The following is a 13,253-nucleotide window of genomic DNA, read 5'->3' on the forward strand; positions in this document are numbered from 1 at the left end:
GTAATCCATGCAATGCTAGAGTTAAGGGAGGCTGACATCCATTGGCATCAGGACCAAAAATAAGAGGAAAGTTAGAATCAGCACTCATCTGTTTGGCTTATTTAGTAAAGCAATCAGAAACTTAGAATGAAACAATTCCAAACTTGCAAAAAGAATGTTCTACTGTTGCATCTGAACCAAGAAACACAAAGAAAGGATTATTAAACACGTGGAAACGAGATCTAATAGATAGGGAGGAAAAAAGAAGGTGGAAGGAACACCAAAATTTCCAATGGAACAACTAGCATGAGAGATATTTTGCAAATCAGACTGAAGAGAATTGACATTAATAGATAAGGTGGGCACTGAACCAGCAGAGGTGGCACAGGGAAGGAAGGAAGGCAGCAAAACTGCTCCATCAGGCAAGCCTGTGTAGGCACAGAACCTTGTCTTATTTCTCTGCTGTTGGGCTGATCAGTGCAATCAGGAGTCCCCAACTGCTTCTGCACCAAGCTGAGCACCACTGAACGTTTAGAACATTCCAACAAAACTGCCTCAGTTTGCTGCTCCCCAAGAATGAGACCCAACAGAGCATCCCCAGCCTGTGCCAACCCTGCCAGAGCTCCAGAAGCATCTGGAGAACACACTCAGGCACAGCCTGGGATTCTTGGGGTGTCCTGTGCCGGGCCAGGACTTTGAATCAATGTCCTTGTGGATCCATTCCAGCTCAGGATGTTCTATAATCACAAAGGTGTAGAGAGGACAGCATCTAGGCAGCTTGCAAACAGGTACATCAGCCACAGTTTCAGCTGGCAATGTTGCTGACATCATTCAACCACTGGAAACAAATCATTATTCCCAGCTGAACACAGCACCCAAGGCACAGCAACTTCCTGCTTGAGAGCAGAATTGCTCTCTGCCCCATCAATGGCACAAAGGATGAGGCAGTCACCAGCTGCAAAGCCATTCTCCAGGAACTGAAAAATAAATTGATTTCCATGACTTAACTGCTCAAATCAATACTCACCCTCCCCTCCTCCAGTACACACACAGACATTTTTCTTCCTTTAAAATAAACAATATCATCTCCAAAGTTAAGGAGCATTACTGTGCTTAATGTGGTATAAATACATTTTTCAGGGGAAAGCATTTTCTGCCTATTACTTTATCCAATGAAAAATGTGTCATCAGTTCTTGTGAATCTGATCACTGACATCCAGGGTGTGACAATTTTGCATTCATGTTCTTGACCTGCTGGAACTGGTTCTGAAATTTTATGGCAATTTATGATTTGAATCATGTCCATCAACACAACATCCCAACACCTCTGTGTTTACAATCCTACATGAAGCACATAAAAAACAATTTCCCTGGGATATGACACTGTCCAAAGCTATGAGCATGATGCAAGAGGCAATTCAGGCCACTTGAAGTAGATTTTAAATGAAAATTGAGAATTGACAATTGGCTAAATACTAAATTATTAATAACTTCTCGAGAAAACAGTTTGAAGCAGCAAGAGCATCCATTAACAAGGAGAGTAAGTAGCTTCATCTCAGTTCACAGGCAGTAAAAAGAAATTCAAGGTGCTGTGCAGAGACTTGCAGGTATGTGAGCCATAAAGATCCTGACAGCCAGAACACTCTGAGGAGCAAAGCACAGCCATCAGCAATGGAATGTGCTCCTGCATGGGCACTCAGGGAAAAACACTTCTTCTGCCTTTATTTGCATATATAACATGATGGATGGTTGGTTTTTTGTTTTTTAAATCCAAGAAAATCCTCTTTATTAAATTACTACCAATGGCAGCTTCAGATATTGTTGCTCTTGCAAGTGAAGTAACAGCACAAGTAAAACAATAACTGCCTAAGCTTTTGCTTCTGGGTTCCACCTGATTTTTTAAACTGCACATCCAGTTCAATTAATCCTACTCAAAGACAGCTTCTGATGGCTGCTAAGGTAAACAGCAGCTATTTGTCCACACAAATGATGGATGTGGGACCTAGACTGCAGTGTTCCTACCATTCACAAATTTGTTTCCCACATTCTCAACACCCAGAGCAGAATATTTGCTGCCTAGAAGTACTGAGTTGTTTATTTTCAAACAAAGCACAAACCCTCTCACGTATCGGATCAATTTACTTACAAAACATATCAGTGTCATCACTGAAAGACATCTTGAATGATTTCTCCTTAGCAGTAGAAGAACAAAAGCAAATCTAAAGTCGGTATTTCCTACCACTCTCATCATTTAAAAAACATTAAGTCCCTAAGATGGATTTTTTTCTTTGTTTGACCCCGATTCCAAGTCCTTGCCTTAAAGCTAAGGGCCCTTGGTGATCCTTGCACAGCCAAGTCAGTGACAAGTGTCCTGTGGAGCTGAGATCTGAAGGAGATGGAGCTGATGTGTTCCATGGGCTGCCTGCTGAAGGCCATCTCAAACTTCCACGTGTACAATGATAATTTTTATCACGTGATCGTCCTTTGGATGATCCCAAAGGACACAGAATTGCAGTGACTGTGGGGAGGCAGGGGCAAGGTGCTCTGACTTTCTGGTTTATTGTCCTTTTTATTGTTCATTGAATTAATATATTTAAATAAATATGAATAGACATATCTCAGTATGTAATATTCATATAAGAATAAGAATCTACACCTTAATTACTTCCCCTAAAATTATCCTGAACTAATACATCTAATCCTATATATAAGGTTACAAATTTTATATATCATGTGTAATTTACTTTCTATCTCATTTTATATCTATAAAGTTAAAATTTTATCTGACATAAGAATGTTGTATTTATTTGTAATGCCACCATATCAAGTCCAAAGGTGTTCTGATATCATTACTCTTAACAACACTGTCATAAACAACAATATTTGTTCTCCACAAATTTTATGGTTTGGGGTGGGGTTTTTTTATTTGCACACTTTTCCTACACAACCTAATAAGAATAAAAAGATAATGCAAAGATAGAGTAATGATCTCATGCTGTTCTTTCAATAAATCAATGGATTTGCAGGAAAAAATGAGAAAATAACTTATTAAAGAGAGAAAGGTGGGCAGGGAAGTATTCTGTTAGCTGGGCTACAGCGTCTCCAGACACAAGTTTTAGTCAAAGTTCTCAAGTTTATTGCAAAACAGGTTAATTCCACAATTCAAAATTATGCTTTGGGAGCCCAGATCCTGATGTACAGTGCCAGTGTAAATAATACTGAGAACTTTCTAGTCCCAGCACTGAAATTCATCCTGTCCCATACAGGTACATGCTGCTTGGCCATGAAGTGCAAAGGGACAGTCCTGCAGCCTCTGCAGTCTCTCAGGGAAAGCACCAGCTTGAGCCCCAAGTCACAAAACCACCCACTGGAAGATGTTTGTAGAATCTGCACTTTAACTTCCAGTACTACTGTGTAAGTGATGATATTTTAGAATAAAACATTAAGAGTACTGGCTCCAGGTAGCAGAGTTACATCCTCTAGATGTAGAGCTACAGAGCACCCAAGTGATTTGTGCTAGCTGCTTAAAATCCCAGAGGAACTTGTTTTCTTCTAGTAACTAATGATGATTAAATCCTTGGGGGGTTTCATGAGCAAGATTTTATTTCTCTGAGTACAGAGTGAATACAAACTCTGTGTGCAAACAAACTTCTCCAGCAGATGGAGGCATTAGTCAGCAAAAGCTGAGCTCTCACAGGACTGTCTGTGCTACAGCACCACAAACCACCTCCACTGCTACTCACAGAGCTTCACCAGGTACAAACCCCAAGTGCTTCACACTAGTGGAAAACAAATCTACAATTCTGTACCTCTTGAGATCTCCAGTATTGCTATAGCACAGCATACAATTATTATTTCAATATTTACAGAAACCTGCCATTGCTGAAAAGTCCAGAGACAGGAAAAGCTGCAGTATGAATCATAAAAATGTGGATTTCAGGTAAAATTTACCAAAACCCCATAAGCTCTACCAACCTTTTCCCACACCTCCCTGACAGTTAAACAAATACAGTCTAGTTTCTTGCTTGCTTTCTCATATTTTACCAGTAAATGTCATGCAAACATAAATGTTTAAAATGTACTTAAATACAATAACCTCAAATTGCCAGGTAGAGTGTTGAAATAAAACAAACCCAAGTTCAGGGGTCATTTTGAAGCTCAGTTAACAGAAAAAGTAACACAAGTGGCCATTAATAGTAGGATCAAATATCCCTCCAATTAATTAGTACCTGCAGGGCTGCTCCAGTGCACTAAAGCCCAGGAAAGGCCATGATTACTGCCATATTTTACACTGAGGCAAGTCCCTTGGCTCACCATGAACAGAATAGCCTGATCTGCAAACCCCACCATGGCATGGCAATTAACTAAGCACTGATTTCAAACTAGAAAGTAAGGATTTACACACAGATCTGAAGCACAAGCTAGTGACTATTCATGTCTCACCTGATTGTTGGAAAGACCTGAGCACTGACTGGCTGCTGCTTTCCCCCTCTGTGAGCTGCTTTGTTCCTTGCCATCTGAACAAAATGACATTAAATGATTTCAGGTATGAAGCACAACTTTCTTTTACAGCTACTCTGGCACAAAGACTGACATTGCTTTGTTCAGTATGCTGAATAAATAAACAGTCAATCAAGCAGTACCTGTAAAGCATAAGGAGGGGAATCCAAAATAAACAAACATCAAAATCCCCCAACCTCTATTCCCTTTCTTCTCCCCATACCTAAGTGGAAATTCTGTTCCCTGCCCAATGAAGTTACATTTCCTCTTCTGGATTTTCCTCCTAGTTCTGCCAGAGCTGAGCTCCTACCCCCATTCCAGCCTTCTCCCAACATTTCAGGAGCCCTGGATTTCAGTCAATAGCTCAGGTGCCCCTAAACTCCTCAGTTACCTGGCCTGACATCAGCACTCTCCAGAGCTTCTTTGACTGCACTCCTGTTTGCAGCTCCACAGGAATTGTAAGGATCTGGATTTTCAGCCTGAAGATGACTGCACACAGTGGGGCCAAGGAATGGCTCATTCCATGAACTTCAGTGGGAAGTTTGGAACTAGTTTCTAGTGAACTCCAGAGCATCTGCAGGGGTACTGAGAGCAGAGACTTTACTTGACATGTGGAGGCAGTCACACTCACACATGCATGTCTTGACTAATGTGCCCTAAACATGTAATTCTCTCAAATTGCAGAAACTTGGAAAAGCTATTTTCATTAAAAGTTATTTATTTATCCATAGAGCAATTGCATGTATGTTTGTGTAACTACACAAATGCTGCCAGAGGTACAGATCTGCACATCACAAACAGTGCTAACCACTGTTTACATCCCCACATCCTTACATGAATCACACACACTCACTAAACTTGTTCTTCACTAAACTTGTTCTTCAGTACCTTTCTCATCTCTAGTAGCTGCCTCCTACTTTTTATTTAACCTCTGCTTCACCTTTCACATTGACATTTCTGGGAACTGCTGGAATTATTAAAACAAGACAGGTACATGTCAGCAGTGATGAAATAGAAATTGGGAAAGGTAGGAAAGAAGTGGAAAACAAATTTCAGGCACACAAGGAGCCTGGTGCAGATGCAGCAAGCTCAGGCTGTGACATTCACTGTTACAGCACCTCTGATGTGTGCTGGATAAATACTGGGCTGGGCTATTTATCTCAGAAACCACGGGAAACAAAGAGGAAAAATCAGAGCAATAGAAACTGCAATCCCATTTTATGCAGGACCACAGGACAAGGCAGCTTTTCTTCATTTTCTTGTGGTTTGATGTTCACAGTGACATTCATCAGTAGAAACAGGTGAGCAAGATCCCAGAGACCAAGGGAAACAGCCCAGCCAGAGAAGTTACAGGACATAAAGCAATGGGGTCTGTGAGTCACAGGCAGCCCTCCCTGCAATGTAAAAATATACATAAAAGTCTCTTCTTTATTCCAGTTTATGGGAACATTTCCTGGCACCCAGCAGATGACAAACTCTTTTTCCCAGTTACCTCAGCCAACTCAGTAACCATGGCAACTGCCTCCAGTGCAATGACATCATATGGTTTCCTAGGCAACCGTTCCCAGTGCAATGATGTCATGTGGTCACCATGGCAATGCTCCATGAGGCCAGGAAGAAAATACTTTAAGTGGGAAGATAGGTCAGAAGGGACAAAAGAGGGCTCAGGGAAGAGCAGGATAAAAGATAATTGAGGTAAAAATATGAACTTTGTATCAAGGATTGATGCAAGGAAAAGGAAAGGATGGACAGATTGAAGGACAGACAGAAGACAAAAAAGGAGATATTTTAAATAATTTGAACTACGATTTGTTTTTAAAAAATCTTAATTCGCTAATCTCTAATATATTATTTAGGTCAGAGATTCTGAAGCAAAGCAGGCATGGTCACAGGAAGTTTAAGCATGGTTCAAACACTGATTCACTGAAGGGATTTCTGACAAGCCAGAAGAAACTGTCAGAAATCTCCAGAGAGACACTGAGGGAAATCAGACTACATAGCATATATAGGTAGATTTTCTAATCTGACTGATTACCCAGGGCTCTGTCACAGCACTGCCAATAACCAGGTGTTGCTGCCACACCTGCACAGGGCTTGAGGAGATTCCTTTGCCCTCTTCCTTCTGCTCCCTGTAGTTGAAGCCACAATAACAAAAACCTGACCAGGTGACAGATGAAAACATGTTTTCCTTTTACTGAAAGCTCCTTCAGACCCTCACCAAGATGGAAGAGTGTCCCTTCTTTTTAATTTTCTAGATCTTCTTCCAATTCTGTTATACTCCCAAATATTTGAATTTACTGAGTACAAATACCCTTCCTGCATCCAATCCTGTTTTAGCTCTGGCCAGTCTCAGCCAGCAGACAATGTTACTGCCAGCTTCATGTTAAATGGCTATAAAACCCCTGGGAAAAAGCTTCTTGGCAATAAAAGGCCAGCATTACTGATACACAGTGTTTTATCCATGTATACAGCCTTGAGTGCAAGATAAAGTAACAAAAAGCTCTGCCCTCTGAGGACAGCCTGCAGGCTAAAAGCTTAGGACAATGTTCCTGAGACAGCTTTCAGGTCTATCACACAGTATTTTTCAATCCAGCATCCAGCAAGGCATCCCCATATAGTCTCTCTAAAGCAAAACTTTAGTATAGTTTATTCAGCACAATTATTGCCCTCCATCACTCTTTCCAGATGGAGTTAATGTAGAATCAGATGTGGGACCCGTGATTGTAACATTGCAGCTCAGCAATGCAGGGCTGCAGCTGTGACATCTTCTACTAAAAGTGACTTGTTTTCTACAGTTGGAGTGAAGATGAACCTCAGCTGGTCTACTCAGACCCAAACTTCAAACAATGTGAAGCCTAAAAACCTAATTTGGGAGTGGCTGTAGGTGAGATATTTGTCTCAGACTAACCCACAGAGTCCCACGAGTTGCTGGCAGCAGTGCCCACCAGCCCAGCTGTCTGTACAGCTCAGCACAAAGGAAAGAGCACACTCCTATACAAAGGATTTTGTGCAGTTTGTCACAAGGAAACATTTTTGTACCTCAAGACCTCATGCAGATTGTTGCTGTTACTCAGACAGCAGCAATGCATTTCATATGCCAAGCACTTTCCAAATCTCTACAAAGGCAGGCATTAGGGCTCATAAAGTCCACCTCCTTCAGAGCAGCCCACTCAGTAAATCTCCAAGGGGTTTCATTGCAAAACCCTGCAGTCATCAGCTTGGAAATGTTCCAAGTGCTTAATCACAGCAGAGTGGAACTGAGAGAGGGAAGAAAAATTCTCAGAGATAAGCAGCACTAGGAAGGATGTGGTGGCCAAGGGAGAGAAACAGGAAAAGGGGAGGAGGAGGAGAGGAAAGGAAGAATAAATATCTCATGCTGCTGATGAGCAGAAACACAAACACCAGAGACAGACACAAAGAAGGCCAGCAGTGGTTCCCCCAAGTTATTCTTCTGTCCTCATTCACTTCCTCCCTAAATCAAAAGATATTCATGGAGCAGCCAGCTGCACATCTCACACAAAAATCAGGCTAAGCTGGGCATTCCCACAGAATCAACAGGTCTCACAAACCAGTTACATCTTCATGAAGTTATCAGAATTATTTCTGCAGGGGAGTGGAAGGAAAGCTCAGCAGGGTCAGCACAGAATTGAGGAAAATGACTGCTAGAGGAGAAAAGAAGTGGGAAATAGGTGGTGAGGACTGTTTTGGTTGTGGGATGGAGTTTTTCAGGCTGAGCTATGAAACTGAAACATCTGCATTAAGCTATGCTTCAGGCTGCAGTCTTATTTCAAAAACTAGGAATTTTTAAGAAACTGTGGCAAAATACAAAATAATGTCCTTTTGTTTGACTTCTGATAAATCTCTTTGATGAACAATGATATATGAGAACATTAAGTAAAACAAAATGCTGAGAATTTACTTAAAAGGGAGAAAGAGAAAAATATAGAGTAATGACTAATGGGCAAGCAAAAAAAATCTGCTATAAACTGTGTTGCCTTAAGTAATAAAGATTAATGTGCATAAATATCTAATTCCTTCCCACAGAAAGTGCTATGCTTTACAAGTGCACATACAATTTCTAGGTTAATTAAGAAAAAGACAAATTCTGCTCTGATTGATACAAGACAATAAAGATCACACATAATAGAAGAAATGGTAACATGCAGTTCACCAATATGGACAAAGTATTATAGTGAGGAATAATAGGAAAACTTTGCAGCAGCAGCTGTCCCAGAAGCTGTTAAAAGCTTCAGCTCTCAGGCTAATTAGACCTAAAAAAGTAATTGATTTCAAAAAACAAAAGTTGAAATAACAGAGAGAAAAATTAGACTTGTTTCTATTAAGCAAGAAATAAATTGTAAGGTCAGAAAATATATTTATCATGAGGAATCAGAATATAGGTTGAATAAAATATCTCCTGGGTATCCTTACTTTGTGTCAGCCCATCCACCTGCTAATTAGCACCAAGACATCATTGTGATTGCACTAGGATAACAGCATGAATAATTCACTATGCCTTACCCAGAGATCTGGCACTTTAGTAGCTCTTAATCAGTTCCTAATCCAAGGATTCAGCATAATCTTTATGGCAGAATTAACAACATACATCCACACATGATGTGTTTAGTAAAAATTTAAAGCAATTGTTTTAAGAACAACTGACAATGGGCTAATAAGCTCAGCTAAGCTGGGCTTCACTAATCTAAAAATAAGTTAATTCTGTCCCCTTTTAGCCTAGGCTCGTGGCCAATCTCAGAGTGAGGAAGTGTCAGCTGTGGAAACCCAGAGAATGACTCAGCAGTGGTACCAAAGCGTGTTCATCTCTGAGCAATGTTGGGCTCTGATGATACCAATGACAGAAAATGTCTGAACTTCCCAATCCTTCCCAATCCTTCCATAGCACCTTAGAGCCCAGAGGGACTTAACAGGACTTGTTTCAGAAGAGGCAAATAGCAGTCCTTAAACAGCTTGGGGTGGCACAAGGGAGCAGAGATGTCTCTGCCCTTTAAGGACATGCTGGAATCCCACTCAGCCCTTGGACAGCCAGCCAGCACACACCTGGGAGAGACCTGGGCCATTTCCTGCCAAAGGCAGCCCAGCCTTCTGCTCCCTGCTCTGCATCTGGGATGCAGTGACAGGAACAGAGCCGATGGCTCCAGGGTGGCTCTGGCTGCCATGGAGACAGGGAGCCACTACAGATGGTGCCCACACCTCGCATCCCTCTGGGTGGTGCTCTAAGGCCCCACAGCCTGGGCAGGTGTGTCACTGGAGTCACTGGGCTGTACCTCACAAACAAATCACCACCCAGGATCTGGCTTTTTTCTGAGTCAAAACAAAGAAAACATGGACAAGCACAAGTTTCTCTTTGCAGACAGAGAACACAATCCATTTTACTCAGCAGGGAAAGCAGTTAATCACTGTCATCCATCTACTCTCTGCCCTCTGCAAGAGTCAGATGTGCTTTTGTGCAGAAAGGGCACAACAACAATCACAAAGCCTGTTAGGAAAATGCTGCTCCTGCCAACCCCCTGCAACTCCTGCTTCCTTCCAATGTGTGCCTTACGTGCTTGGGAAAGGAATCAAAGCTTTTCTGGCATCCCTGCTCGTTCAGTAGCCTCTGCTGGAGAAATCCCTGAATAAAGGACATTCCTCAGATGTTCAAACAAGGATGCAGTTCTCCAAATGCCACAAATTTTATCTACAATTACTGCAAATATAATAGGCTTATATTTCCAATAACATATGTTTATTACAATTTATAAATAATTATTATATTTAATATTTATAACTGGCAAAACATCACTGAAAGTCATATGGACAGTATATTTTGATTTGTTTCTTCTCTTAGACATGTTGTTAAACCACTTAATTCTTCAGAGATGGAAGAGTTCAACTACTATTAGATTGAGTCCTAAAGTGGAATTGATCACATTATCAAATTATGTGAAAATAGCTCATACTAATTTGAATATATTACAGTACATAAATGATTTCTTAATGATTTCCTCTATAAAAAAATATATATTAACTGCTGAAGTACTCACAGTGCTTTGCCTTGGTGCACTCTGGGGTTTACAAAAACCCAACTCAATGAAAATAATTCATCTGCCTATAATGTTTGAGTTGGGACAGACCAAGCTGGCTCATAATCATTAGTTAAAATCATTTTAGACTAAAATGTAAGACAAGTAACACTGAAGATTCAGAAAAATGTGTATATTTGAAGTATATATATATATATCTATATATGTGTAAGTGTATTACTACATTTATCATTATTGAATATTAAATCAATTGGCATATAGGAAAGTCATAATTAACACTATTATTTCTAACAGATGGTTCAATTTCTAAAATCAATTAAACATTTACCTGGCCTGACCTCAGTGTTCAGAAAACATCTTCATTTATCTCAGAAATCATTAAGGCTCAGACACTAAACCATCTGCATCTAGGGAACTTCAAGTACTGTAGGCTTGTTCAGAACAAGATCTAAACATCCTCTGTCAATTATGTGGATAATCAACTTCACATCCTTCAAAATCTGCCACTGATTTCAAGGAGCTGCTTCAATGAACCTAAGATTTATCCAAATAGGTTTCTTGTGTTGTTGAAGTGGTTTAGCCAATTTTTCCTCATCAATTATGTTAAATTAATTCAAATATGTGGTGTGGATAGAATTTCAAAAAACCAAGGATACAAAGCACTGGAATATTTTTCCTGTTTTCTCTCTGTCCTTAAACTCAAATTGGTTTATTGAAAGATTTCCAGTTGTTTCCATGCTGACAGAAAATGGTTTATAATACATAATTACATCAGTTTTTACCCTTCTAACTTCCATTAAGTCATTCTCTTACATGACTTAAAGTACAGCCAGGCTTTTCATTTTCCTCACTGTAAGGTGTACTCACAGAATTTTTTCTAGATTATTATGAAGCAGCCTATTGCAGCTGCTGGAAGAGGCCCTGAGAGGAGGTGAGGGAATACCCTCCATGCTCCTTTGGGCTCTGGAAGTCAGTCCATCCAATTTATAGATGTAGATCACAGGTGTGAGGATTAAGGATGGAAAAACACAGCCTGAAGTTACAGGCAAGGGAAGGGCAATGTAGAAAATCTATTTTCAAACCCAGAGTGAGACCCAAGTAGTACCAGAGTGAATGGTTACTTACCAGAGGAAGTGTGACTTTTGATATGTGTTATCCATGGACCTCCAGTCTCACCTCTCTTCCTAAGGCTTCTGCTTCCCTGGAACCTTCACATTCCCAGTGCTACTGCTCATGTTGCAGAACAGCTTCTCAGTACATAGTTTAGTGTCCCATAGCATTGGCACATTTTGTTCTAGTGGGTTCAATAGGGTGTGGGTGTTTTTGTACTCTGAGAGATGAACACAACCATTTCTGTGAAACTTGAACATGTTTGAGCAGATTAGGAGATAGACTGAAACTATCTCTGTCCCTGTAATGACCACACAATTAATTTAAGGGCTGACTACACCATAGCTTTCAAGTTTCTTTAACACCACAGAAAATGCTGTTTTACTGTTAGCATCTGTCAGGATGCTAAAAATTCAAGGATACGCACAGGCCTTGTTAATATTATACCAGCACCCTCAGAGTGACTGAACCTCTCAACAAAGATTGCCTGTGAAAGACATGAAAATTGTGGTTCTGGGCAAAAGTAATGCTCAGATGGACACTGATGAAACCCTCACCATGTCAAGAGCAGCAAAGAACCTTTTATGCCTTCAAGGACACATAAAGAAGTCCCCCTCTGGGGAAAGTCACTCAATTTTCAGTCTTTCCATTGGAATTACCCCTGCTTCAAACAATGTTGTGAACTTCAACTAAGCACCTTTGGTGAATACATCTGGTGTTTACAAACAATAAATTTGGCATAGCCTAGGATTTTATGTTTATTTTAGAGAGTGATAGGTAGAAGATATGACTTGGGAGTCACCTATGAGAAATACCAGTTCCAAAATACCCGAATCCTGTGGTCTTCTGAAAAATACTGGAATAAACATGTGCTATTCATCAGCTTTGGTTTCCTCCAGATCACAGTAAGGATTACAAAAAAGCATTTGGCAATCCCAGGGCCCAGGAAATGAAAAAGCTGCTGAAGTGTAAGCAAGGATATGGATTGCACTGGAGCATTTGTTTTCTTGCTCCATAGAAAACTCCCTCCTAACTCCTACCAAAGCACAACCACAAAAACATGCTCTGCATGTCACTGGCTCACTCACTGACAGCTGGAGAACATGGGAGAAGTATCTGCTTTCCTCCTGGGAATGCAATCCACTGCTGCACAGCATCATTCTGCAGAATGGCTTTGGTCTCCACTTGGGATCCTGTGCACCAGGGCAACAGCCAACCTTCAGCTGCCAGCCCAGAGATGCCTCACTGCTGACTCACTTGCAAACTCCATCATACTCATGGCTTTGTGATAAAGGGTCTGCACAAGACAGTAACTAAAATGAGAAAGGACCCCTTGGCTTCTGAATTAAGAAAAAATATTAATAAAAAAGGTAACAAAAAGACAGGTACTTCTATCAACAGGGAAATAAACCTACCAACTACCAATATTTTACTAAACATCCAGAGTGTTTCTGTGTAAAAAGGCAATCTCATGGCCAAGTTTACCTTGGTTCCACAGGGGCAGTAGGAAGGTGTGTAACTATTTTCACCTTTTTCAGATGTTGTGTTACTCTTTCAATTGTTGTCAATTTTACTGATATAATAAAGCTAGAATTATCTCTAAGATGATAGAATACATAA

Source organism: Fringilla coelebs (genome assembly GCF_963513975.1).
Source record: "Fringilla coelebs genome assembly, chromosome: 17".
NCBI lineage: Eukaryota > Metazoa > Chordata > Aves > Passeriformes > Fringillidae > Fringilla > Fringilla coelebs.